This window comes from Aethalodelphis obliquidens, unplaced genomic scaffold (assembly GCF_003676395.1).
Source record: "Aethalodelphis obliquidens isolate GAN/ISIS:26980383/991018 unplaced genomic scaffold, ASM367639v1 scaffold14, whole genome shotgun sequence".
In the NCBI taxonomy this organism is placed as follows: Eukaryota; Metazoa; Chordata; class Mammalia; order Artiodactyla; family Delphinidae; genus Aethalodelphis; species Aethalodelphis obliquidens.
The window spans coordinates 31,800,205-31,822,925 of NW_020837958.1; the positions used below are offsets into that span (position 1 = coordinate 31,800,205).

At 38.0% G+C, this 22,721-nt stretch overlaps 1 long non-coding RNA gene across 5 annotated transcripts in view; it reads left to right on the forward strand.

Moving 5' to 3' along the window:
- Positions 1 to 19,448, forward strand: part of LOC113624980 (uncharacterized) — a 28,380-nt gene extending 8,932 nt beyond the window's left edge. For 3 of the 5 annotated variants that reach the window (XR_003434525.1, XR_003434526.1, XR_003434527.1), the window contains 2 exons: positions 61 to 184; positions 19,028 to 19,448. This is a non-coding gene — a long non-coding RNA (uncharacterized LOC113624980). Of the gene's footprint in view, positions 1 to 60; positions 211 to 15,314; positions 18,197 to 19,027 lie in introns of those variants that run through there. The other 2 variants (XR_003434528.1, XR_003434529.1) reach the window with 2 other exon arrangements.
- Positions 19,449 to 22,721: the final 3,273 nt, after the last annotated feature.

Below are 22,721 nucleotides of genomic sequence, written 5' to 3' on the forward strand. Positions count from 1 at the left end.
TTTTTTAGTGTGGCTGCTAGAAAAGTTACATGTGGCTTGCATTATATTTCTATTGGACAGCATTGGTCAAGACAGCAGAAAAGATGAACCAACAGAATGTAAGTCCAATGAGAAGAGTCACTAGAACATCTGTGGGAGCACAGAGGAGAAACTGCCCAGGAGTCAAAAAGTTTTCATAGAGGAGGTAATATTTGACTTGAATTCTGAAGGGTAAGTAAGAATATTGTCAGGTGAGTATTTTCTAGGCAGAAGATGAGCATGTAGAATGTCACATAAACATGAGAGAATAACCCACACATTTTCAATTTGGGGATGGAAGAATGAGAAAGGAAGAGAGGAGATTTAGATGTCCATAACTTGGGCAATGGTAGTGGGAATTCATAAGACAGGGCCACAAAAGATATCTCAGAAGTAGAACTGACAGGACCTGGTAATTCATGTCAGGGAAGCAACAAAAAGAGAGGGATCAAGAGAGATGCCCAGTTGTATTTGTACATGGCTATGTAGTGACATCTCCTTCTGTTCATTCACAAAATATTTATTGAAGGCTTACTTACGTGCCAAGTAGTAGGTAGTAGTGCTTAATGGGCTCCTGGTACAATGTCTTAACGTTATGTGATTATAGGGATCAGAAAAGAAAGTATTAAATCCACATTTAATTACTGGCCCACTAACGAAACTTTTATTTCTGTGGAATAATCTTATTTTCAGGGACATTAAATGGGCAAAGTTCTTGTGCTAAGGTGAGAGTGGCAGTTCCTCCTCTAATGAGATAGAGCAGGAATCTGATCCCTGAGGGGAGAGATCAATCCACAGACTGGCAGGTATGAAGTCTGATAATATAAAGTTTAAGAAAGGATGTGAAGAAACAGGAGCTCCTTCATAAACTGCTTGCAGATTAGTACGTTGCATTTAGAAAAGCAATTTGGCAGTTTGCAGTAAAACTGAAAATGTACATTTTGTAGAACTTGGCCATTGGATTTCTGTATCCCTGAGCACTGTTCTGCAAAGCAAGGCTCTACCACCCCAGGCATGTGTGGGAAGAAAATGTGAGAACTTCTATAGATGTGTTTTTAAAATATGTATATATACAGAAATGAAAAAGAAATTGAGCTTTACTAAAATTTATTATAAGGATTGAAGCTTGTGCGTTTATTCAGTCTGTATGTCAGATATCATATGGATGCTGACAACTCCCAAATTTAAACATCCAGGCTTATCCTGTCCCCTGAACGTTGCCTACTAAGTATCTTCACTTGGAAGTATGTGAGTACGTTGAAAAGGTGGAGAGACTAGGCAGTTAATTCATCATTCATTGATAAAATAAATGAATCAAGAGATAGTGGTATATGCTTATTCTTTAGGTTTATCAAGGTAAGTGACAGAATTCCATCTTGAGGTGCTAGAAGCAAATCTTTCTTCAGTACCATTCCCTGGAGGTGCTGTTCTCTTCCCTCTGACAATGAGAGTGGGCCTTCCGCATTACTGGCACTGGTGCAAGAACAGCGTAACAATGGAGTAAGGGTGTGGGATGGTTGAGGAGCAGGGAGAATAGGGGCTGACCAAAGGCTGAAACATGAGGCAAGAAATTAGTGTACAAAGAACCTAAAGAAAGTTCTATGGAAAAGGGTGAGGCATTATTTCAGGGAGTGGGAGAATTAGGGTCTGAAGCTGTATTGGGATGGAGTTTACCCTTTCTCATTCCTTCTCCTTCTCATAAAATCCCAACTTGGGAAGTTCCCAGTCCAGTCAGCCTTTCTTGACCATGAGGGTAGTATAAAAGTTAGGAAGGAGGTGATGCAGAAGGACATGGTGTTGACTAATACCGTGGCAACTGCAGGTTGGACCTTTTCCCCCCTTCCTTGCTTGCTTTCGCCTTCACCTCACCTACTGTGAGCACAGTATGGAACGGGGGACCAGAATGAAGAGGAAACTGAGTCAAGGCCCTGGGACCCTGGCAAGGATCAGCTCCCAGAGAGAAGAATGAGGGGGGTTAACTGCTCATCCACAATGTAAAGGGAAGGAAATTTCCCACTCTTTACCCAATCCTGTGAGAGAAATATACAGAAGTCAGGCATTTCAAGGTCCAGGCTTGTCTGTAGTAATAAGAGAAAAATTCTCTCAGTCAAAAATCACCCCATCCACTTCTCAAAGTTAAGTGCGTATTTACTGTAGGAAACACACACACACAAAATTATATGTAATCAAGTTTGAATAATGAAAAGGAAACAAATATCCAGCAACTTTACTTTTCATTGTGGGTTACACAGAAGATGCTCTGCATGCCTCTGCTTGATTCACTAACACATTTCTGTTTTTAGTATAGGGTTTGGTGAACTTTGAGTGGAAAGAAAAGCTCTCAGTTACAATAGTTACTAAAAATTATTGACAACCAGGTTAGAGTCATGTGGGCCAGAAGAACTTGATGTTCAAGGCAAAGTTTTAGAATGGATAAAAAAACGAGAAAGAGGAATGACTTCATACTTGAAATACAAATGACATGAGTACTTCTCTCTTCATCTCTGTAAAGGAAAGTGGCAATTCAGGTTACATAGGCCTTCAAACATAGAATGATAAGGAAAAGCACAAGTAATGTACACAGAGATTAAAGAAAAATTAGTTATACAGGAGGGAGAGAATCAAGTTCTTTTCTTTCAGCACAGTAAAAACCTGGTAGAGGCTGTATTCTAGAGTCATTGTTTATTGGTGTTGTGCCCTAATTTTTTTAGGATACAGCCACAACACTTACTTAGTAAAAATATCAAGGGAGCTGAGGGAATCTCACTTTTTAAACTGGTATTCATGTTATTCAAGAAAGTAAAAGGGATGCCAAGATATCAGAAATACCTTGTATATAGCTGGTATGGTGTTCCTGGAGGTATCACTGGGAGAGCTGACTATTGGCAGGCCTAATGGGCTGGAACAACAACATGGATAAAGGGGTGCTGGGAGTGGGGGTGGGGAGGAATTGGAGAGGGAACCCACCAGACTGTAAGGTCTGAATTTGAGGCTTGCTAGTCCAGAAAATAGACTTTGGACCCTAGAATGAACAGGTTCTCAGTGAGAGATTCATAACAGAATCTTCTGAGTTGGTGCAATTAGCTTGAATGCTGGATGATTGATTTATAATAAGGGGATATGTCTTTCTAGTGACATTATGCTCCTGTGCCCTCTTCACTGCATTCCTTTCCCAGGACCACAGTCCCTTGTAGGCTGAATCAACATTCTGAAAGTTGTTGAATAAGCAGGGAATTCCAGTCAAAGCATATAGTTAGACCTGAGGCATATTTCAGCCAGCTCAGGCCTGGGGAAGTATTCTTGACCCACAGAAGAACGTTTTTCTTATACTAGGCACTCTGTCAGAATTTGCTTTTCAGAACCACCTTATACTTCTGGAATAATTTTAGATTTACTAAAAAGTTGCAAAGGTAGTATCAAGTGTTCCCTTGTATCCTTCACCCAGCTTCCCCTACTGTTAACATCTTAACACAAACATGATACAGTTGTCAAAACTAAGAAATTAACATAGTTATAATACCATTAACCTTGCACTTTATTTTTATTTTACCAGTTTTTCCGCTAATGTCCTTTTCCTATTTGAGGAGCCTACCTGGTGTCCCATACTGCATTTAGTCATCACGGTTCCTTAATCCCCTCCAATCTTTGACAGTTTCTCAGTCTCTTTGTTCTTTATGACTTTGACAGTTTTGATGAGAGCTGGTCAGATACTTTGAGAATGTCCTTCAATTTGGGTTTTTCTCCTGATTATATGAGAGTTATGAGTTTTGGGGGAAATTACCACAAAGGTGAAGTGCCTTCTCCACACATCATGTATCAGGAGGTATTATGATATCAAAATGATTTATTACTGATGATGTTAACCTTATTCAGTTGTTTAAGGTAGTACCTGCCAGTTTTCTCCACTGAAAGTTACTATTTTTCTTTCCCGTACTTTCTTTGGAAGCAAGTCACTAAATCCAGCCCACACTCAAGGAGAGGGGAATTATCTCTACTTCCTGGAGCAGGAAGTATCTACAAATATTGTTTTGAATTCTTCTGTAAGAAAAATTTGTTCTTTCTTCAGCACTTACCTATCTACTTATTTATTCAATTGTTTATATCAGTATAGGTTCATGGATATTTTATTCTTTGGGTCATAATAGAGTACTGTCATTATTTTGTTGCTCAAATAGTTCCAGCTTTGGCCAAATTTTTCTAGCTTTGAGAGCTATTTCAGGTTGCCTCCAGTATCCTTTTATTGGAGAATTATACTTAGAAACCAAGGTTTGGGTCCTGGGTGTGCTCATTGCTAGTGAGTTGCCACTGTTTCTCAGCCCACTCAGTGAACAAAGCTAGTAAATGTGTGTGTGTGTATGTATGTGTGTACATGTAGATACTAACCCATGTAAACACACATATATATGTTTCTGTATCTGTCTACATATATCTTAAAATAAACATGAGTTCATACATCCCCAACTCTAATACAGCACTATAGGATTAACTCTAGCCTCTTTCTCTGTAATTAATTTTTTAACTATTATCTGACAGTTGGAAATCTGCCTCCTATTATCTACAACTTATTTAATTCTTCTACCCTAGTATATATATAAAGCAGTTTCAGAAATGCTAACTCATGTCACTAGTTTTGTCTTTAGCCTTAAAGTATCCAGTCAAAACATGGTTTTCCAAAGTTACTTGTTAGCTCCTGTTTTCCTCACTTCCTTCAGTCAAGTTATATTATACATTTGTAATACAATTATGTTCATTAGTCATTGTCTGCATTCCATCCTGGGATCCCTGGGCATCCTGGTTGGTATTTTTGAAATTTGCATGCAGAAATTCACTATTTGTGATGCATAATTCTGTGGGTTGTGACAAAGATATAAGTCATCTGTCTAAAACTACAGTATCGTATAGAGTATTTCCATCACCCTATAAATTCCCCTGTGCAGCCTATTTGTAGTCTGAACTGCTTTAAAATACTAGTTTTTCCTATTAATTGATTTATTCACTTTAACTATGTAGCTGTTCTCAGGGCCTAGGAGACATTTTGCTGGCTTCTTACATGTGTTGAGTTGATAGGTTTAGGATTCAAAGAGCAGCATTCTTTCTCATTTCTAAAATTTTAGAAGGCTCCTCACTGCTGCTCACTCCACTGCCAGGAATTAACTAAATAGCTCACCCATAAAATTATAATGACCCAAAAATTGCTTCTGAAAGACTAATTTGGGACTGAACTATGAGACCGTTCCATCCCCCCACTTTGCAATATCATATCAGAGTAAGATATAGAAAACTTTGTTGGAAAGCAAAGATTTATATTTAATCTATTATTTGCAGTTGGTGAGGACTTAGTATTTGTGTCATGAGTAACTCCCAGGGCAGTTGGTAAGGGTGCTGCTTTTTCAGACATGAGAACCCAGCCTTCAAATGTCAAAAATGGTCCACTCGGTTTAGATGTCTGTCTATAGTGGCTTCTTGGCCTTTCTTGGCCAGTCTCATACCCTTCTAGAGTTTTCTGAGAATATGGTGAAAACTATGGACTCATCACCCAGAAAAATGAACACACATCAACTCAAAATGCTGTATGTAATTAGAATGTTTCATGGACCTCCTCCCCCCACCTGAAGATGGGAGACCCTCTAGAGGTCCATGGATTCCAGATTAAGAATCTTTATCTAAATACTAGTAAGGCAAATTGATGAATACAAGGGGTTTGTTGTTAATTAATGAGTGTATTCTACTATAGAGTTAAATGTACATGTGTACATTGTGATGGTTAATTTTATCTGTCAACTTGATTAGATTATATGTGCAGTTGTTTGGTCAAACAACAGACTAGATGATCTGTAAGGGTTGTTTTTTTTAAACATGTGATTAACATTTAAATCAGTGCAATTTGAATAATATGATGGGGCCTCATTCAATCAGTTCAAGGCCTTAAGAGCAAAGACTGAGGTTTCCTGAAAAAGGAATTCTCACAACTGCAACATAGAAGCCTTACCTGAGTTCATAGCCTGCAGCCCTACAGAGTTCTCAATACTGCAACATCAACCTGAATTGCCAGGCTGCTAGCCAGCCCTACAGATTTCAAACTTGCCAGCCCTCCCAACTGTATGAGACAATTCCTTGAAACACACACACATACACACACACACCACCTCACATATATAAAATCTCCTATTGGATCTGTTTCTCTGGAGAACTTTAAACAATACATACATCAAACTGTAACAAATACACAGTGAATTCCCATAGAAATGTCCAGTTTTCTTACTATGAAAAATTATGAAAACTCTTAATTAGTTTTTAGCTAGGTATTGCCTCTGTTTTGATCCAGTTTTGATTCCTCTTGTCTTTGCATTGTCCAAGTCTTGTAGATGATCTTTGCTTTGTCTCATGCTGTTCTTATTGTACGTCAGCCTGTACTTGGATGCTCTAATGCTGCTGTAACAAATTATCCCAAACTTAGTGGCCTAAAACAACTTAAATTTATTATCTTATAGTTCTGGAGATCAAGTCTCAAATGGGTGTCAGCAGGGCTACATTCCTTCTGGAGGCTCCAACGGAGAATCCATTTCCTTTCCTTTTCTAGTTTGGGGAGGCCATCTGCATTCCTTGGCTATGGCCAACTTCAACTCTGCTTCTGTTGTCACATTTCTTATTCTGACTCTGACCCTCCTGCCTCCCTTTTGTAAGAACTTTTGTGATTACACTGGGCCTCAGAGGATAATCAAAAAATATTTGATTTTTTGATTATTTCATGACAATTTTTTTATTATTTCATGACATTTTATTCATATCTTAACCCCTTTTGCATGTAACATTTACAGATTCCAGGGGTTAGGACGTGGGTATCTTTGAGGACTTATTATTCTGTCTACCATAGATGTCCTTTTTTCTAATTTATTCTCTGTTTTACTTAACCTTTACTTTTGTTCATAAAGTTATTTACAAAGTTCACATTAAGGACTGTTTTGATTAGTTCATTTTCATAGGTTTATTCTTCTTATACTCTGCAGAAGTATTTTTCACTTGTTAAACCCCAATTACTTTTCTCTTTTTCTGACTGCATGATTTTGAAGCATTTCTCTCTATATATCTAGGACCTCTACATTCTCTCTGAGTTCTATTTTGTCCTTTGTATGGCAAAGGAAGGACTACTTAACAGCCCTTTTGGTGAGAAAAATAAATTATTTATTAGTATTCTAACTGAAAATGGGTTTCCTTCCACTAGACAATGGTGTATAGTTAGGTAGTGCACATACTCCACTACTATTCTCCCCCTATATCCTTGCCAATATTGGTTTTGGTTTGATTTTGGTTTGAAGTTGTAACAACCAAAACTGTTCACAGGTATTGCCAAATGTCCCCTGGAGGTCAAAATCACCCTCAGTTGAGAATCACTGTCTTAGACCAATCATGACAATCCAGTTCTCCTTTTTCAGTGACTTATTTACAGAAGAGCATATCATCAAGTTCTGGAAAAAAGAAAGGAGAAGTCCGTTTAGGGGTTGGGGTGGAAGGGAGAGAGGTTCTTAGGAAAAGTTTCTTTTCTGAAAAAAAGAGAGATAAAAAATGATAAGGCCCTTTTAGCGCATCCCCTTCCTTGTTGCCTGGGATGCTGGTGTGTATAAACTTGAATCTTGGAGCTGTGGCAGCCATCCTGTGATTTTGAGGTATGGCAGAACAGAAAAATGGGAAGAGATTATATCCTCAAGGACATAGTTAAACTGCAGAAATAACCTTGGAACTGACTACCTCTAGATACTAGACATGTCAGATAACAGAAAGTATTTATTGTTTAAAACATTGTTAGTTAGAGCTTCTGTTATTTGCAGGCAAAAGCATCCTAACTGATAGGATTAAAACATGACAGAAATAAGGATATGCATTAAACATTCTCTGCCCCTGCAAAATACCCAAATGGTGAAAGTTTAGATGAGTGTGGGATGTTAAGGAAGAAACATCTGGAACTATTTAAATACTTGGCGGAATAAAAATGTTCATAAGTACACCTAAGGAAAATTTAATAAGAATTTCCGTTCAATAAAGCAAGAGCTCAAATACCAGATAAAATGAGACCAGGAGATGGAAAGGGAAATTGCAGAGTTGCAAAACCAATTCAAGGACCAAAATAACACTAACTTTCTCTAACAAATTAATATGAAATAGGAAGAAATAGAATGGGCACAACTGAAAAGAGATTTCTAACACAAAATAAAGCCTGGTTGATCACTTATAAGAGAAGAAAACAAAGGTGAAAGCAATTAGAAGTTAGGCATTGCAGAGGACAAACATTATCCAACATAAGACTAATTATTATCCCTAGAAGAGTGAGCTTAAAAAATGCAGAGTGGATATATGTACACGTATAACTGATTCACTTTGCTGTATAGCAGAAAGTAACACAACATTGTAAATAAATGATACTCCAATAAAAATTTTTAAAAAAGAGGTCTAAATAGAGGTGACCAAAAAAATGCAGCAAAAAAAAGTATTAAAAGAAACTGAAACTGTAAATTAAAGGGCTGATTTTGATCATTCCAGAATGATCTACCTGAGATGAAACATATCAAATTAAGTTGAATTTCAAGGATTAAAGAATGTTCTTTAAGCATCAACCCAGAAAAAGAAGGTCATCTATAAGAGGGGGCAATGGGATTATCCTTTGACTCTTCCACAACAGTATTCATGCCAGAAAATAATAGAACAATCTCTAATAAGCTAAAATGTGAGACAAGAATACTACACATGTAAGGAAGCATATTAACATCCCTAAGCAGAAAGGAACTCAGGAATCACATTGCCCAGGAGTCCTAGCACAAAACTACTTAAAAAAAAAAAAATCCATATATCCATGAGATTTAAGTATACAGAAGGTAAAGTAAGAGGATTGGTGGTAAACAATGAATACATTTAAATATGGAGTTAAATAACTGTGATATAGAGCATGGTCTGAAATGGTGTTCACCGAATATTTCTGATGATTATTTCTGGAGGATAGTATTTTTATTTCTTTTTACTTTCTTACTAATATGTTGCTGTGCTTCTTGAATGCTTTTCAAAGAGTGTGCTTTATTTGCCTTTTCACCAACACAGAAGTCATTGGTTTAAAAATAAATTTGTGATATAGATTAAGTAAATTATCTCTAGGAATTTTAGGAGGGGGTAAACTTAATCTGGGACAAAACTTGTTGTCTTGATTTTTGTCTTTTAAATATTTAGTATCTTGTTCGTAATAGTCTATCTTGATATGTAATATTTTGTATTCTAAGGGTAGAATTATGCAGCACAAAACAGTCTTTCATTTTCTTGGCTTTAGTTGCATTACTAAAGTCCTTTCCAAACTTCAAAAAAATGGAGGAGGAGGGAAAACTTCCTGACTAATTCTATGAGGCCAGTGTTACCCTAATGCCAAAACCAGACAAAGGCGTCACAAGGAAAATGACAAAACCAAACTACAGACCAACATCCCTGTGAATATAGTCACAAAAATCCTCAGCAAAATAATAGCTGCATATTTATTCATTTGCAGACCACGTCTAGCAATGTATAAAAAAGGATTATATACCATGACCAATTGGGACTTATCCCAAGAATGCAGTGTTGGTTTAACATACAAAAATCAAGCAATGTAATACACCACATTAATAGAATAAAGTTTAAAAATCATATAATCTCAATATTTCTGATAAAAACATTCAACAAACTAAGAATAGAAGGCAACTTCCTTAATCTGATAAAGGGCATCTGTGAAAAAACCACAGCTAACATCATACTTAATGGTGAAAGTTTTAAAGCTTCCCCCTAAGATCAGGAACAAGACAAGGATGTTTGCTCTTGCCGCTTCTATTCAACATTGTGCTGGAGAGTCTGGTCAGTGCAATTAGGCAAAAATTAAAAAAAAGAAAAGAAAAGAAAAAAAGAAAAGCCCCATTCAGCCTGGAAAGGAAGGAGTAAAACTACTTCTACTTGTAGATGACATAATCTTGTACATAGGAAATCCCAAGACTCCATTAAGACCATTAAAACTAAGAAATAAATTTACTCACTGAAGTTGCAAAATAGAAGCTCAATATACAAATGTCACTTGTACCTAGGTACACCAGCAAACAACAGTAAGAAAATAAGATTGAGAAAACAATTCCATTTTCAATAGCATCAAACAAATAAAATATTTAGAAATAATTTTTTTAATTGTTAAAAATTTTGAAAAAAATTAAAGAAGACCTAAATAAATTTGAAGACATGGTCACAGATTGGAAAAATTAATATTGTTAAGATGGCAATATACCCCAAGTTGATCTACAGATCCAGTGCAATCACTATCAAAATACCAACAGCTTTTCTTTTGATCCTAAAATTCACATGGAATAGCAAGGGATTTGAAATAGTGAAAGTCTTGAAAAAGATCAAAGTTGGAGGACACACAATTCTTGATTTCAAAACTTATTACAAAACTACAATCATCAAGGCATTGTGGTACTGGCATAAAGATAGCAATATAGATTAATGGAATCAAGTTGACAGTCCAGAAATAAACCCTTATATTTACAGTCATTTGATTTCAACAAGGATACCAAAACAACTCAATGGGGAAAAGAATAATCTTTTCCACAAATGACACGGGGACAGCAAGATATCCATGGGGACAGCAAGATATCCACGTGCAAAATGACACAGGGACAGCAACAAATCCACATGAATTTGTACCCCCTACCTCACACCATATAAAAAAATTAACTCAAAATGAATCAAATAACTAAATGTAAAACTTTAAACTATAAAACTCTTAGAAGAAAGCATGAGTATAAGGTTTTGTAACCCTGGATTAACCAATGATTTCTTAAATATGCCACCAAATATGGGAATACAAACTGATACAACCACTATGGAGAACAGTATGGAGGTTCCTTAAAAAACTAAAAATAGATCTACCATATGACCCAGCAATCCCACAACTGGGCATACACCCTGAGAAAACCATAATTGAAAAAGAGTCTTGTACCACAATGTTCATTGCAGCTCTATTTACAATAGCCAGGACATGGAAGTAACTTAAGTGTCCATCGACAGATGAATGGATAAAGAAGATGTGGCACATATATACAATGGAATATTACTCAGCCATAAAAGGAAACGAAATTGAGTTATTTGTAGTGAGGTGGATGGACCTAGAGTCTGTCATACAGAGTGAAGTAAATCAGAAAGAGAAAAACAAATACCGTATGCTAACACATATATATGGAATCTAAGAAAAAAAAAAAAGGTCATGAAGAACCTAGGGGTAAGACAGGAATAAAGACAGAGACCTACTAGAGAATGGACTTGAGGATATGGGGAGGGGGAAGGGTAAGCTGTGACAGAGTGAGAGAGTGGCATGGACATATATACACTACCAAACGTAAAATAGATAGCTAATGGGGGGCGGCCGCATAGCACAGGGAGATGAGCTCCGTGCTTTGTGACCACCTAGAGGGGTGGGACAGGGAGGGTGGGAGGGAGGGAGATGCAAGAGGGAAGAGATATGGGAACATATGTATATGTATAACTGATTCACTTTGTTATAAAACAGAAAGTAACACACCATTGTAAAGCAATTATACTCCAATAAAGATGTTAAAAAAAAAAAGATGTGGCACATGTATACAATGGAATATTACTCAGCCATAAAAAGAAACGAAATTGAGTCATTTGCAGTGAGGTGGATGGACCTAGACACTGTCAGTGAAGTAAGTCAGAAAGAGGAAAACAGATACCATATGCTAACACACATATATGGAATCTAAAAAAAAAAAAATGGTTCTGAAGAACCTAGGGGCAGGACAGGAATAAAGACACAGAGGAAGAGAATGGACTTGAGGACACAGGGAGGGGGAAGGGTAAGCTGGGACGAAGTGAGAGAGTGGCATGGACATATATACACTACCAAATGTAAAATAGATGTCTAGTGGGAAGCAGCCACATAGCACAGGGAGATCAACTCAGTACTTTGTGTCCACCTAGAGGGGTGGGATAGGGAGGGTGGGAGGGAGACACAAGAGGGAGGAGATAGGGGGATATATGTTTATGTATAGCTGATTCACTTTGTTATACAGCAGAAGCTGGCACACCTTTGTAAAGCAATTATACTCCAAAAAAGATGTTAAAAAAAATGCCACCAAATAAAAATTAGATTGGACTTCATCAAAATTAAAAATGTTTGTGCTTCAATGTCAAGAAAGTGAAATAACTAACCACAGCATGGGAGAAAATATTTGCAAATTATATATCAGATAAGAAACTAGTATCCAGAATACATAAAGGGCACTTTCAACTAAACGGTAAAAAGACAATCCAACTAAAATATGGGCAAAGGATTTGAATAGACATTTCTCCAGGGAAGTTACATAAATAGCCAATAAGCACACGAAAAGATGTTCAGCATCATCAGCCATTAGGGAAATGCAAATGGAAACCACGATGAGATACCATTTCTCACCCCCTAGAATGGTTAAAATAAAAATGAGGGCCAAGTGTTGCTGAAGATCTGGGATAGAACCTTATAGCTTGCAGATGATGTTTGTCAGTTACTTGAAATGTTATACATAGAATTAACACATGACCCAGTAATTACACTCCTAGGTGTATACCCAATAGAATTGAAAACACACATGGACACAAAAAATTGTACATGATGTTCATAACTGCATTATTTACAATAGCTATAAAGTAGAAACAACCCAAATATCTATCATTATGAGTGGATTAATAAATTGTGATGTATCCATACAATGGCATGTTGTTTAGCCATAAAAAGAAATAAAGGACTAATACATGTTACAACATGGATGAGCCTTGAAACATGCTAAATGAAAGAAACCAGACACACAATGCCACATATTATATGATTCTATTTATATGAAATGTCCAGAATAGGCAAATTCATAGAGACAGAAAATAGACTAGTAGGGACTTCCCTGGTGGCGCAGTGGTTAAGTGCATTCGCCTGCCAATGCAGGGGACACGGGTTCGATCCCTTGTCTGGGAAGATCCCACATGCCGTGGAGCAACTAAGCCCGTGCACCACAGCTACTGAGCCTGCGCTCTAGAGCCCATGAGACACAACTACTGAGCCTGCGTACCACAACTACTGAAGCCCACGCACCTAGAGCCTGTGCTCTGCAACAAAGAGAAGCCACCGCAATGAGAATCCTGCGCACTGCAACAAAGAATAGCCTCCGCTCTCGGCAACTAGAGAAAGACCACGCACAGCAACGAAGACCCAACGCTGCCATAAATAAATAAATAAATAAATACATTTATTAAAAGAAAAGAAAATAGACTAGTAGTTGTCAGAGGTTGAGGGAAGGTGAAAATGGGGAGTAACTGATGAAAATGTTCTGGTATTATATAGTAGTGATAGTTGCACAAGTTTGTGAATATACAGCAACCACTGAGTCACATTACTTAAAAGGGTGAATTTTATGGCATGTGAATTATAGCTCAATTAAAAAAAAAGAATGAGGGAGTGTAAGGGCCCATGTATTGCCCATTTGGGCTGATCTCTGAGCCGAACCATGCTAAACATTAACTGAGAAAGGAAATACTATCATGTTATGACCCCTTTCCCTTCCCACATGGAAAATGTCCCAAGAAAAAGCTGACAAGTCAAGAGGATCCAGCAGAGCCAAACAGTCTCTGAAGAAGCAAGTTGGGATCTTTTTTTGAGAGGTTTTTGATAATTTCTGTAGGAGACAGACCAAAAAAAAGCAGAAGAGCACCCTTTGCCTCACAATCTGCCTCAGCTGTCTCTGTTGCAAGGGACTGAGAATCATCATTCAAGTAACAGTTATGGGATAGCCAGGGTAATGGTACTCACAGGAATCAAAAGACAGGAATCAGAATCATATGGGAAGGCCTATGGCAACACAGAAAAGGACAGAAAGCCATGTTGCTGGGCAGTGGACAGTTCTTGGTTTGGCTTCCCTATATTCATCTTTTCCTGTTCTTAGCCCCCCAGTTTCCTTTTCCCCTATTGCCTCTTCCACTTTGATTAATTTGGAGCTATTGTTTGAGATTTGGCTTGTAACCCAAGCTAGGAGGGCAGGCCCATGACTCAAGCTAGGGCATTGTATATTCCCTCCCTGGAATTTGAATCTCTAGCACAGGGACAAAGAGACTGAAGCTATCAATTATCAAATTTCACTCTGTCTGTATAGCAACATCTTGACCAGACCATTCCTGCCACCGAGACAGCTATTGTCTCTAGGGCTGTCTTGCTTCCCACCAGTCCTCAAGTCTGACTCTCCCACCTCCTGTCAATTTGATTATACCCCTAATGCCTCTTTTTTTTTAAAAAAAAATTTATGTATCTATTTATTTGGCTGCGCTGGGTCTTAGTTGCAGCACACAGGATCTTTTAGTTGCGGCATGCATGCGGGATCTAGTTCCATGACCAGGGATCGAACTCAGGCCCCTGCATTAGGAGAGCAGGGTCTTAACCACTGGACCACCAGGGAAGTCCCCCCCAATGCCTTTTGAATAAATTCCCTTCTGCTTAAGTTAGTCAGAGCCATTTTCTGCAGCTTGCCACAGAGAGCTTCACTCATGAATGGCTGGAACCATGGTAGAGCTGGGTCCCATGGGACTGGGTGGTCATGCAGAATCCAAAACAACTCTTGGGTCCTCAGCAGTAAAAACTGAAGTACTGTCTCTCTAGTGCACCATGATCAGCTATTCTTTGTCTGCTATTCTCTGCATCTGTTTCTTTCCCTACTACGAATTCATCCTCACCCTTTATCTTCTCTCCAGCTCACAGTTCCTGTATACTCAAACTTTCAATTAGTCTCTTTAACACATTCATGACCCCTGCAGGGGAGGGAAAACCATTCCTCTATCCTCTTAGGTTCTGTGGCCAGGCCTGAGAATTAAACTGACATAAGAGAGATTAACAGGAGAAATATATACAAATTTTATTGAATATTGTTATGTACACTTGGAGCCTTTATAGGAAAACTGAAGACCCGAAGAAGCAATTAGGACCAAGAGCTTATATACCTTTTTTTCTTTTTTTAATCAAAAAGACAATAAATTTGTGGAGAAATGACAAGACAAAGGAAAAGAGTTTAACCTTCTAGGAGTGGTAAATTGTGAGGAAGTGACTAGGAAATATTAGGGGAAAGTAATGAAAGATAAGGGTTGTTTTAGTAGGTTGGTTTGTACAGATCAATTTTGGCATTGACTCCCGATCTCTGGTGATAAGAATGTTCTCTTCCTGGTACGTGGAGGACACTTTTCTTATGGGAAATTTTATGATCTGCTTTTAGGTAGAAAGGAGAAGTTCGGAGAGCCCTTCCTGCATGTGCTGTTTCTCAAATGCCTTCCACTCAGAATAATCAATGTGTCAAAGCTGTGTATTTCGATTCGCATTTGGCATGTTCTGCTCCCCTCAGGCTTCTGAGCCCCTGCTTTCATCCTTAATTTACTGAAACTTTCAGGATTCAGCAATTAAACTTCTGTGAGTGAGACTCTGCCACAGCTCATTCCCCAATAATCAGAGTGCCACACAGGGCCAGGACTAGGGTGAAGCAAGCAAGGCCCCCAGAGAACAGAATTTCAGAAGGCATGCACTCTGTGATGCCAGCCACGCCACTTGTACAACCCTAGGAGGGAATGCCTCCTGACATGCTGCCCCCTGGCGGTCTTGCTGGCCTCACCCTAGTGCTGGCCCTGGACTGCCTCAGCACAGTGTTTGGAGGGCCAGCCTAAATGCTTGCTAGAGTGCCCTTGAGTCAATTTTCCCTCCCTAAAGTACATTCCTCAAATCCCCAAGGTTCTGGGAGGGGGCCATTGCTTTTATCTTCCCCACAGAGTCCTCATATTATGCTCCAGAATTCACCTTGTCCCAGGGTGATTGAAGGTGGAAGCACACATTCTCTTCACCCCCCCCATTCTCAGAGCTATCCTCCCTTACCTTAGGTTCTCATCAAAAGATTCCTCTGAAAATAATGAGCCGTCCATTTTCCAAAATGTGAACAACTCAATCTTTTATAATAGGCTTACAACCAAGCAGTGAAGCTCGTTTTGGATATTTGTGGCTTGTCTTCAGCTCTAATTTCCTACTTCTAGTTACTTGGACAAAATCACATCCCTTCCTTCAAAACAGTGATTTTTAGGTGTAGGCTATTCTATTTCCAGATTAAGAAAAAATGTTTTTAATATCATTTTCAGGGATGTGGTTCTGCTAAAAAGAAACAAAAACAATTTACCCCTTTAAATAGGACCCTCGATTTTTCAACATAGACCATCTATATTTGTATATTTTTACAGAATTCCCCAAGGAAAGTTGGTAGATACTTGACTCATATTCATGTAACTAAAAAATCATGCAAAAATAATACTTTCCAGAGTGCGGGGAGGGTCTGCTCCTAAAAGTAATCTGTTTTTCCATCCTGTGTGGCAGAAGGTGCTTGCAGCATATAAAATGAAAATGTTCTTGCATCTACACTTTTTGTTAAGGTCCAGTCTTTAGTAAGCAAACTCCTTCCTCAGTTAAGGCAAAGAATTTCATGTCATTCCACTGTACAGGATGTGGGCCAGCCTATGTATTGGTGGTTCTTCAGTCAGGTGCCTACCTGGCCTCAATCACCCCATGTGGTATGGGGTGAGGTAGTCACATAATAAAAAACAAGGTTACTTGGTCAGCATGGGCCATAAATGGTCTGGGGTAGAAGCAAGGTATTTACATCATTAACACAGGCCAAAAGTGATTCTAATTTGAGAATCCCTAGGAAATGCATCTTTGAAAACAAAAGGTATGTATCTAGTGATAAATTCCCCATAAAAGAGAAGGAGCAGGGAACATCTGTGATTGGGATTTGATCTCCTCTACTCCCAGCCCAACTTGGTGTACATGGGGCTGATCCATATAAATAGGCAAAGTTTCAGAGAACAGGTTGAGAGAATGGAACATTTTGTTTATGACAAAGACTTCCAAAGGGCAGAGTGTATTGGGGAAGTTGCAGAGGAATATGATACTGCGTCAGATCACTAGCTAGAGGATGCTCAGAGCCATATAATTTAGTACGTCCCATCTTTCAAAAAAATGCTTCTTGACCACACTTCCCCTTGCAAAAGCTTCTTTATTTCTCAATTCCACCTTACTGCAAAGCTCCTCAAAAGAGTTGTCTATTATCTCTATTTTACTTCCTATCCTCATATTCTCTCTTATATTCACTCCATTCAGGCTTTATAACTTTGGCAAAGTAATCAATCTTCATGTTTCCAGGTCCAATGATTATTTTTCAGTTTCATCTTGTTAACCGCCAGCAGTGGTTGACACAGTTGATCATTTCCTCTTTCTTGAAATATTTCTTCACTTGGCTTTAAGGGCATCATATCTCTTTGATTTTCCTTCTACCTCATAGACCATTTGTTCAGAGCCTCCATTGTTGATTTCTCCTCCTCAGCATTTATTGGAGTCTACCAAGGCTTAATGCCCAGCTCTCTTCTTTATCCACCTTCCCTCCCTAGATTATCTCATCCAGTATCATTACTTTAAGTGGCGTCTATATGCTGATGACTCCCCCAAATTCTTATCTCTAGTCCTGACCTTGACCCCACTCCCAAGTCAGTAACTTTTACAACCACTTCTTGGTGTCTCCACTTGGAGAGTGTAAAAGTTTACATGTCCAACACTGTCTTTCTTCCCCCAAACCTGCTCTTCATATAGTTTTTCTTATTTTAATAATTGGCAACTCCATTCTATCCATTGCTCAGGCAAAAAATGATCCTGAATTCCTCTAACACCTCACATCCAGTCACTCTGGAAATCCTACTTCTTCTACCTTTAAAATATAACTTGAATCTAGCCATTTATCACCACCACTTATGCTACCCTGTTTCAAGTCACCATAGCTCTCATGTGGATTAATAGCCTCCTCACTTATCTTCCTGTGTTTCTATCCCCACCTTCCCACATAGTCTATTGTTAAGACAGCAGCCATAATGATCCTTTTAATACATAATTCAGATCATGTTACTCTTGCACAACCCTTCCATCCCACCCCAACCCCTGCATTTCCAATCAGTGAGAGGATACATTTTTAGTACTTGGCATTGGGTATATTTGGATAGTCCTTTGGCTAAATATTTTTATTGAAGCATAATTGATTTAAAATATCATATTAGTTTCAGGTGTATCACATAGTGACTCAATATTTTTATAGATTAAATCGATTTTATAAATTTAAAGTTATAAAATATTGCTTATATTCTTGTGCTGTACAATATATCTTTGCAGTATACTTATTTTATGCATAGTAGTTTGTACCTCTTAATCCCCTACCCCTATCTTGCTCCTCCCCACTGGTAACCACAGTTTGTTTTCTATATCTGTGAGTCTGTTTCTGTTTTGTTATGTTCATTTGTTTCTTTTATTTTTTAGATACCACATATGTGGTAACATACAGTATTTGTCTTTCTCCATCTGACTTATTTCACTAAGCAATAATACCCTCCAGATCCATTCATTTGTTGCAAATGGCAAAATTTCATTCTTTTTATATGGCTAATTAATATTGTATTGTATATATATCACATCCATTTATCTTTATCCATTCATCTGTTGATGGACACTTAAGTTGCTTCCATATCTTGGCTATTGTAAATAATGCTGCTGTGAACATCAAGGTGCATGGATCTTTTCATATTAGTGTTTTTGTTATTTTATGGGTATATACCCAGGAGTGGAATTGCTGGATCATATGGTAACTCTATTTTTGTGTTTTGAGGAACTTCCGCACTGTTTTCCATAGTGCATACCAACTTACTTTCCCACCAACAGTGTACTAGGGTACACGTTTCCCCACATTTGTTATTTGTAGACTTTTTGATGATAGCCATTCTGACAGGTGTGAGGTCATATCTCATTCCTTTGGCTAAAATTTAAAGTAAGAAATCTGTATTAGTTTCCTATTTCTGCGTTAAAAATTACCACAAACTTAGTGGCTTAAAACAACACAAATTTATTCTCTTACAGTTCTGGAGGTCAGAAGACTAAAATCAAGATATCAGCAGGGCTGTATTCATTCTGGAGGCTTCAGGAAAGAATGTATCTTTGCCTTTTTTAGCCTCTAGAGGCTGCCTGCATTCCTTTCCTCATGTCCCATTTCTTGCCTCATGGCTCATTCCTTGCAGCACTCCAACTTCTTGCTTCCACTTCAGATCTCCTAGTACTACTTACTCTGATTGCCTGCCTCCTCCTTTTAAGGACCCTTGTGATTACTTCAGACCCACTCTGATAATACAGGATAATTTCCCCATTTAAAAATCCTTAATCACATCTGCAAAGTTCCTTTTGCTATATATGATAATACTCAGTGGTTCTTGGAGGACCACTATTCAGCCTACCACAATCTGTTTCTCACATTGTTCACAAAAATAAATTCTGATGAATTTCAGGCCCATGTGTTTTTTATTTTTATTTTCAAAAATAGTTTATTTATTTATTTGGTTGTGCCAGGTCTTAGTTTGGTGCTAAGGATCTTCATTGCCACGTGCGGGATATTTGTTGCGGCATGTGGGCTTTAGTTGAGGCATGCGGGATCTTTAGTTGCAGTATGAAAACTCTTAGTTGTGGTATGTGGGATCTAGTTCCCTCACCAGGGCTCGAACCCGGGCCCCCTGCGTTGGGAGTGCAGAGTCTTAGCCACTGGACCACCAGGGAAGTCTCTCAGATCCATGTGTTTTTAAAAAAACATATCTTTCAAAGAATAAAAGAAAATTTAAGGGAATAGATTTATTATCCTAGATGTAGAAAGTCCTTAAATGAATTTCAGAAACCTAAATCAGAGTGACATCAGTGAAATTTTTAATTTTTTTATTATTTTTAATTTTTAAAATTTTGGCCACCTGCACGGCTTATGGGATCTCACTCCTCTGACCAGGGATTGAACCTGGGCCACAACAGTGAAAGCACCAAATCCTAACCACTAGACCACCAGGGAACTCCCACATCAGTGAACATTTTAAAGTAGAGAGGGAAATCCAAAGTTCTTCCCCTCCATAAAAGCAGTAAATAAACTGGAAAAAGAAAACTGTCAAAACCAACTTTATCAGAACCTCTAGAAAGTAATAAAAAGTTTGCAACCAGACAAATGCTTAATCAAGAAAAAAAAAAAGGTGAATCTTGGTAAGACAGCTTTGTTGAATTTTGATTTTCACTCCTTATCCTCCATCCCTCACTCCCTGGTTCATTCAGCAGCAGCTTTCAAGACATCTTGCATTATAGGTTAAGTTCCAAGTGCCAGAGAGAGAAGAACAGACCTTATTCTCAAAGAATTGTGGTAGTTTTTTTTTTTTTCACTTGTCTGGTGGTTCCCTGAAAGACCAGATCAAAGAACTTGACTTTATTTCACGTAACTTGGATCTCTCCCGATGCTAAGGCAGTTACCTGGAGGTATTTGTCAAAAACATTTAAAGGCAAATGTATTATCTGCTGCTACATGGGGCAAAAAATAACAGTTGGAACAAGCAATAGAAAAGCTTGGGAGGGGAAATCCTGGGAAATGAGATCCTTTGGGGAATAAGGCTTTTGAAAAGTTCCCAAGACTCTGGAAGGGCATTGCATGCCCAGGGCTGGTGTGTGTTCAGAAAAGACCGGAGAAGACCCTGGGCTCTCACCTCTAGCTGGCCTTAAGTCTCTGCTCAAGCAGGAAGTGAAGTCTAAGGCAGAGTTGCTAATATCTGGATATCTAAGGCAGAGTTGCTAATATCTGGATAAGTGTTGAATGTGTGTCACAACATGCACATGGAGACCCGTAACAAACTGGGAGGTTTTCTGTTGTTGTTTTCCAGACATTAAAGGAAATCTGTCAAGTCATTAGCTGATCACTGATATAATTGAACAGAGACTTCAGTGGCCCACATGACCAAAAAAAAAGTGTTTACAAAATTAATTCAGAAAACTCAATAAAGAAACAAACAACAACTACAACAAGCAGGAACAGCAAACCTTGGGGAGGAAAGAATATAATTTCTGTAGATGCTGCATTATAATATTCAAAAGGTACTTGTACAAAGAAGTAAAGGAAACCAGGAGAACAAAGTCTCATCAAATAGAGAATATCAATAAATAAATAGAGATTATTTAAAAATGAACCAAATAGAAATTCTGGAGCTGAAAAATGTATAACTGAAATTAAAAATTCACTTGAGGGTTCAACAGCAGATTTAAATATGCAAAAGAAAGAGTCAGTGAAATTAAAGATAGGTCAATTGAGATTATCTGATCTGAGGAGAACAAAGAAAAATGAATGAAAAAAATGAAGAATCTCAGAAATTTGTGAGACACCACCAAGCATACCAATGTACACGTAATTGGAGTCCCAGAAGGAGAGAAGAGAAAGGGACAGAAAGAATGTTTGAAGAAATAATGGCTGAAAACCTCCTAGATTTTTTTTTTTTGTCGTTGTTGTTTTTCCTGTACGCGGGCATCTCACTGTTGTGGCCTCTCCCGTTGCGGGACACGCAGGCTCAGCAGCCATGGCTCACGGGCCCAGCCACTCCGCGGCATGTGGGATCTTCCCGGACCGGGGCACGAACCCGTGTCCCCTGCATCGGCAGGCAGACTCTCAACCACTGCGCCACCAGGGAAGCCCAACCTCCTAGATTTGATAAAAGATGTGAATGGTCATATTCAACAAGCTCAGTGAACTTCAAGTAGGACAAAATCAAGGAGATACACACCAAGATACATTATAATCAAACTGTCAAAAATCAAAGACAAAGAGAATCATGAAATCAGCAAGAGAGCAATGACTTGTCAAGTACAAGTGATCATCAATAAGATTAACGGCTGATTTCTCATCAGAAACCACAGAGGCCAGAGGGTATGAGACAACATATTCAAAATGCTAAAAGAAAAAAAAAACCCTGTCAACCAAGAATTATATATCCAGCAAAATGATCTTGCAGGAATGAAAGAGGTATACTTATTGCATCATTTTTCACAATAGCCAATATGTAGAAGCAACCTAAATTCCCATCAGTGGAATAAAGGATAAAGAAAATATTGAACATACATATAATAGAATATTATTCAGTCTTAAAAAGGAAATCCTGTCATATACTACAGCAAGTATGAACTTTGAAGACAGTATGCTAAGTAAAATAATCCAATCACAAAAAGACAAACACTCATGATTCCATTTATATGAAATATCTAAAGTAATCAAACTCATAGAAATGAAATAATAGTAGTTTCCAGGGGCTGGGGTGAGGAGGAAATGGGAGTTGTTGTTCAATGAATATAGAGTTTCAGTTATGCAAGATGAAAAAGTTCTAGAGAACTGTTGTAAAACTATGTGCATATAGTTAACAATACTGTAACATATACTTAAAAGTTGTTAAGATGGTAAATTTATGTCATGTGTTGTTGTTTTTTTTTTTTTACCACACACAAGAAAAGCCTAACAAAAAAGGAAGAAACCAAGACTTTCGCAGACAAATAAAAACTGAGAAATTGTTTCTGGTAAACATTCCCTACAAGAAATGAAAAAAGGAGCCCTTTAATCTGAAATAAAAGAACACTAGATGTAAATTCAAATCCACATGAAGAAATATCCACTAATAAAGGTAACCACATAGCTAAATATAAAAGTTAGTCTTTTTTAAAAAATTTTATTTATTTATTTATTTATTTTTGGCTTGTTGGGTCTTCATTTCTGTGCATG